Raw genomic sequence first — 7128 nt, forward strand, 5'->3', positions numbered from 1 at the left:
CATCATCATCCATTTATAATTCTCACCTTCTATTATTAAAAGATTTTTTTTTCAGTTCTTATAATAGCTTTAAAAACACTTATCTACCTTTTTTAATTAATATTAAAGCTTATCATAATGTACTTTGCTTTAAAATATATAAATACTGACTGCTTTATGCCGAATGCATTGGATACTATTTACCTTTTAAATTGCATGTTTTTCCCCTCTAACTTATTTTCCTCTAAGCAAATAAGAAGCGCTGACTTGCTTGTGGTAACAAAAAAAGGTTGTGCTAATGGTGGCTGTGTGTAAGATGATCTATAAAGATTGTGTGCACAATTAGTAATAGGTGCAAATGTGGTGGATGGAGTGAGGGATTTTCTATTGGCTCTCACCGTAACGATTTTGGTGTTCAGAATGATTTATGTGGCCAGATGAGAGGATCTTTTTAAATTAAAACTGTTGTAAATCATTAAAATTGTAATTATTCCCTTTCATAAAACAGGGAGAAATTCCACAGTTCAGATAGTTTGTAGTTCGGCTTTGTACAAACTAAAAGTTTTGAACAAAATTTAACACCCCTAATGTACAACCATAATGGTCTTGAAAGCCCAGTAAAACATTTTGTACCTTATTCTACAACATATGATTTTCAGTGACTCTTTTTTTTATAGGCTTTGGCGCTTCTCAAGTTTAGAGATGGAGATGTTTAAAGATAATTTTGGGACAGCTTTGATCAGAGACTCAATGCTGTCCCTCTGCTCTCCAACATATGGTTCCCTTGTCTGTGTATCTGTGCAAGTATCTGCAAAAACATGCTAAGATGCCTGTGCATCATTGTTTTTCCCTCCAGGCCTTGCCTACTGTTCTGAAGTAGATATCAAAGGGCTCCCTTTACAGTTATCTCTGCTTGGTTGCACCACGGAAGTAATCACTGCAGGTCAAGGGTCAGAGCTTTGGGCCCGGACTGAAACTCGACTGACTGTCATGGAACTTCAAAGGGGAGCGATCCTCCGACAGACTGTTGTTTTAGCCAGGAACTCTGGCTACCATAATCAGAAGAGTGGAAAGGGACAGTAAGAAAAAAGAGAAAATGAGTGTGTGGAGGGACTTATGTCTCTGAAGAGAAGTAGAGGAAAGAAAGACTACCTTTAAATAATTAAAGGCAACAAGATCAAAGACCAGGCTCAAATTTGGTCTGCTTAACCTCTGTTAAACAGAAACGGAGCACAACAAAAAGGCGTCACTTTATTCTGTCCTGTTGTTATTACTATGCTTGGTGAAACCCAAAACCATGTTAAACATAATGGAAAATATTTGAGGTCTTCTTTTATTAACCAAGGACAGCTTTGATGTTTGACGACTTTATTTGTTTTAGAAGAAGAAAGAGAAAGGCCCAAAATGGCATGCTAGCGATCTTCTTTTGGAGAGAACACGCGAGAGGGGGGTGGGTAATGAATGATATGAGAGCAAACCAAGCTTGTTTATGCTATGTAATCAATTAAACATCATTACTGGCTCTTTCAAGAGTACCGAGATGAAAGACCAGAAGGAAATGATCAAAGTGACAGCATTTTGTTTAAGCGCTAAGCTGTCTCTGCTACCGTGTCCCAGTCCTTAGCAAGTAAACTTGCAACAGAGCTAATGATATGTGACCAAAATTGTTTTTTGTTGTGTTCTATATTTTACACTGGTGCATCAAAGCCTGATGCCTTGGATTCACATCAATGCTTACCTTTAAAACTTGACATAAAACACAAAAATATGAAAGAATACTTTAAGATTAAAGATGGAAAACACACAACTTATACAAATAGTTCGAAAGGAAAATCATGTTAATTTTTCTTATTGTTGTCCTTAGTACTATTCCCAGCATAAAGATCAAATTGCATTGACTTTTGCAGGTTGCTGCACAAAGTCTCTCTTATTCTACATTACTGTAAAGCTGGAAAATAAACAGGGATGGTGATGGAGTGTTTTAACCAGCGTAAGAAAGTCCAAAACAGCATTCCAGACACAAACCACAGACCATCTCAAGACTCCATGTTCAGCAGCGTAAGGGGACTTCAAATGCACCCTGAAAAGGAGCCTCTTCAGCTTTACTGGATGTGAAAACAGGTAGAGGGAGGTTTTCGTGGACATCCTGTCATGGGAGAAGGGCAAGGGTGTAGCGACATCACAGCGGGGTTTAAAGGAAGTCAGCATTTCAGGGTGGTCAGCTGGAAAGTGTAGGAGGTCAAAGGAACCTTGTCGGTCACATAATCTTGTTCATATCTCTGCAACTTTGCTGGATTGGGGTTTTCTAACCGGCAAGGCGGGAATCAATGCTGGTGACAGATATAAAGTATACTTTACAATTTCAGCTATTTCTTGTTTTTGAATTGTAGGCTGAAGAATTTTTTTTTTTTCAATTAGTAAAGAAAAACATTTTTAAAAGTTTGTCTTTCTTTTATAGGAAAATATAAAAAACACACTTTTTAATCTGCATTTATTCATGCCCAAATTGATTTTAGTATGCCTAAAGCATCTTTTAATTTATAATTTTTTTTTCTACTGGCAGCTTAATTGTATCAGCTGGATTTATGATTTTTTTTTATGATCAGTGAACTTTTTTATTGTTATTAAGCTATGCCGGATTAAATGAGAAACACCAAAAGCAAACTTGCATCAAAGAAGCCAGAGCTGACCCTATCAATTGGCCAGATTAGTCCTTGCAGTTGCAGTTGCTTCCCACATAATGCTAGGTTTTCTGGTTTCGGGTGACACTTAATAATGCTACCTTTTTTTTTTATAACACCTTCAAGGTGTTGAGAGCTTTTAGCATAATTTTCCAGACATTTTTTGCCTGCATTTACAGTTCAGTTCCTATGTAATCAAGGTGCAGATCCTTATGGATTTCCAAAAAGCTATTGCGAGAGAGAGAGAGTACCCTTTCCCAATTTAGACCTGCCGGCAGCCAAGAGAAAAGCTTTTGGAGGCAAAACAATTCAAGCTGAGAGAGATAGAGGTGGAGGAACCCTAGGACAGTGTTGGAAGTTGATCCTAAGAAAATAAACAGAGTAATTGACCAGTAAGGCTGCCTTTCTAGTTGTATCTCTAATGACTCTGGTGTAAGGAGCTGAGGGATTATCTGAGCGGCCCTGAAACTTTAAGCTTGCTTTGTTTTAATCTTTTCCTTTCTTCAATCTTCTCTTGTGAGGTTAAAAACAAAAATTATGATTCTTTTTTTTTCATTTCAAAGATTTAAAGTATTTTGATTACTTTTAGGCTTTTATAAGCTTCATTTACTGCATCCTAAATGCAGTAGTAATTATTACATTATTTGCACCGAGAAGTAGTCTGTTGATTAATTTAATGTCTTATTTTGGTCACATGATTTTTTTTATATATTACAGTAATTACACATTTGATATATTTACCATTAGATAGTTTTTCAGTGCTGCACAGATGATCAGGCAAGATTAAATTTTTTTGCAACAAAAGCTAGATTATATTTGCAGATTGTAGGCTAACCCATAAAAAAATGCAGTGGAGTTGGTTTAGAGAGGTTTGGATTAAAGAAAAGACACATATTCTAAAGCGAAGTGGAGATCTGTGTGGTTTTTAACAGCTCACATTCTACTGAATCATGGCAGGAGGACTATTTGATCAGCGCCAGACCTGGTAGCGGTTATGTCCCATCTGACTGGATTCACACGCTTTCCACTCTCCAGCACAAAGAGGCAGAATGACAATATTATCGCGTCCCCCCCAGAGTTAAAACATCTCTGTAAGAGTGGTCTCGACCTACCTCTTCTGTGGTATAAAAACACAAAGACAAGCGTATTCTGACAGCTGCTGCCTGGGTGCCCTGTGGAGAACAGAAGAGAGCTTTTAAGATCTTGACCTTCTGGAACAATAAAATGTCATCATCAAACACTCTCCTGAGAAAGGCAGCTGACCCACAGATCCATGCGTCTGCTTGAACTAATTCATATTAAACTTTTGAGTTCTCCTGGATGAGTCTCAAGCTTACAGAAGCTAAGCTACATTGATGTAATGGTCCTACTGGTAAGAAATATAACTGCTACCTGAAATTAGAACTTCTCACTTGTTTTATATGTAAAAATATGTGTACATTTTCCTTAGATATTTTCCATCCAAGAAGAAATCATTAATTTTAAAAAATATGTAACAAATTACTTTGCAAACCAGAGAAGGAAAGTAAGAAATGAAACCCTTTTGTACAGTAACCAGATAGAAAGCATTACCATGGATTAATTCAGTCCAATATTTCACAAACGTATATGACTATAAGATAAATGTCTTTTGGAACCAAAGTTCCCAGTCCATTTAGGTTATCTGCCCAAGGACTGACATGATGGGAGACATATAGAAGCATCAGATGAATTATATATTAAAGACGGTTTCCAAAGTCAAAAACAAAAAAAATAATTTGTGGTATATGGAGAGAATGGTCCTTATTTCATACACATTTTAAACCTTTGCACAAAGTTGAAGAAAGAGAAGGGAGAATTAGAGATAACCTCATGTGTCACATGATGAAATACTTTGTTAAATGGGGCTTTAAAAGGCTAGTCATTGTGCATAGAACATGTTCAAATACACAACAAGGTAATATAGAATTAGTCAGCAGAAAGATTAATACTTATACCCACGAGGTAGAATGTCAAACCTGAACTAAAAGCAGCTCAGACAACTGGCCTTTTACATTTCATTACCAGAAAATCTAGTTTTCTAATTTTCTTAGACTCTTACTCTAAGAAAATAAGCATATTTCTCAAACCAATAATTTTGTATTTTAAGAATGTAATAATGTTTTTCTGATATTACAAGTTTTTTTGTTTTGAATGTATAAAGCTTAGGTAAGATTACTTACATTTTTCAAAAAAAAAAGCAGAAAAAAAATTTCAAGTTGAATATCTTGAAAACAAACTTTAGTAAAAGCATTTTTTATGCAATTTGCTTAAAGCCAAAGTCAACACTCCTTTTAATCTAATATAACCACCTTGTCAGGCTCAGAAAGATTGGACCCAATATTTGAGGTAGACAGACAGATTTCTCAAAACGTTTATTACAAGCGCAACTTCAGTGAACAGCATCAGCGTCTAAGGCAGGAACCTCTGGTCTTAAAGTTCAGTTGGAGGCCAGAGGATGAGGTTGGTTCCTCTCTGGGTGCCGCCCAAAGACTTGCAGACACTGATGTCCCAGATGTCTGGGGACGGGCAGGAGATTAGAACCAAGCAGATGAAGGAAGGCAGGATAATCTAGAGGGCGATGCCAAAGCCAGTGTGGAGGATGTGCTCGGTAGTCAGATCCAGGAGATCAGAATTCAAAGAGGTGCTGAAGAGAAATCCCGGATGGTGTTGGGAAAAAGGTCACGGTTCGGTTCACAGACAGGCAGAAATCCAGCAGGATTCCAAAGACAGGTCAGTCAAACAGAACAGGGAGAGGCAGGCTCTGAGGTGCAGAGGCAGAATGGGTCAGGATTAGGCAATCAGAAACACTCAGGAACGCTAGAAAACTCTCAACACAGGCTTGAATAATCTGGCACTGATGCCTGGCTGAAGGCTGGTTAAATAGGGGCTGAAGCAGGTGGATCAGTTGAACGGTAATGAGAACCGGGCGGAGCTAGGCGGGTGAATCAAATGAGTAATCAGGTCAAGAATCAGCACCAAGATAATGATACACATAGGTTATCGGTTTAAATATTTTTAACCAATGACCAAAATTTACTTGCAGTGGGACCTTTTTATACATTTTAAATAAATCACATTATCAAGGACAATGAAAGTAATTGTTAATTGGAGAACCTTTATTTTTGGCTATTTTACCTGTTACATTATTAACAAATGAAATGTTCAAGAATGTTTTTCAAATAAAAGGAATAATCCACTTACCCAAAGGAAAAATAAATAAATAAACAGTGCTATTGCAAGTCCACAAATTTTGAGTATATAACTACCTTAAGTTAGAATAAGTCGATATTTTGTCTGAAACTAAATTATTTACTTAGGCTAATTTTAGTGAATAAACGGATAACTTCAAATCAAAGTTTTTCCATCAAAGGCGTCAGTGAAACAGAATTGCTCACATATGAAGTTGGTCATGGATGAATTGGAATATCTCTCTGAGCATGATGATCAGCACCCCTGTGAGTTTTTTGCAAGGAAAAGAGATCAGAAGAGCTGAAGCAAAAAGCGTTTCATCTGAGGAGTCTTCAAATTAAAGTTTTTGAGTGATCAAGGTAGAAGCAGGAGCTGTCCCTTTGATACAGCCGGGAAAAAAATAATCAGAATATGAGGCACAAGCTCAAAACAAAGAAGGAGACTCAGGAGAACGTTCAGGATGAAAAAGACGATGTTTTATCTTATCTGCTCTTATGCTTAGAGTCTGATGTTGCAGGTTCACAAACATGTCTGATAAAACAAGTCTTTGATCTTACATAACTCTGCATTTGCATAACTGGCAAAGAGGTTTGAAAGGCAGAGATATTGGTTGATTCCACTTGCTCCTCAAACCTTCTTGTGCTTGTCCACATGTTAAACTTTACAGGCCTTTCAAGGAAGTGGTGTTGACAGTCTCGATTTGAGGTCAAGAGGGGCTGGGGGTCAAGCACTTCCTGCTGACATGAAAGCACACTGGGCACACCTTGCTCTGAGATTCTGTAGTCGCTGCCGCGGACCATCTGTACCTACATAATCTGGGGTTCATCGAGCCCAAACAAAAGCCATGTGTTAATTACCTTTGAAGGTGCAATGACTTCAGGGCCACAGCTGATCTTCATCTTGTTTCAAAGGTAAAGCTGGAGAACAGGTTACGCTTTAGACACGTTACAGTTGTCCTTTCCCACTGGTAAGCTGGCGGTCCAGCTAATCTCTTTCAGGACATAAGCTTGATCCACTTGGTTTCCCTGGTAGACAGTAGTCTAACTTTTAAGCTCTATCTGCGGAGTTTTCCCTAAAAAATACTATTTCAAAGATGCATTTCTGATCCAAGATGCACCCGGCTGCACCTGTAGTCCAGATGTGACCGTGTTCACCTTGTGGTAATTCAGGTTGTTCTTCTGATGTTTTGTCTTGTTTTTGCATTCTTCAAGTTATCTAGTTAACGGTTTAGTTTCTGAGTCAATAATCAATTTATTTT

The sequence above is a fragment of the Cyprinodon tularosa genome, unplaced genomic scaffold, assembly GCF_016077235.1.
Source record: "Cyprinodon tularosa strain WSP-4 unplaced genomic scaffold, ASM1607723v1 ctg131, whole genome shotgun sequence".
In the NCBI taxonomy this organism is placed as follows: Eukaryota; Metazoa; Chordata; class Actinopteri; order Cyprinodontiformes; family Cyprinodontidae; genus Cyprinodon; species Cyprinodon tularosa.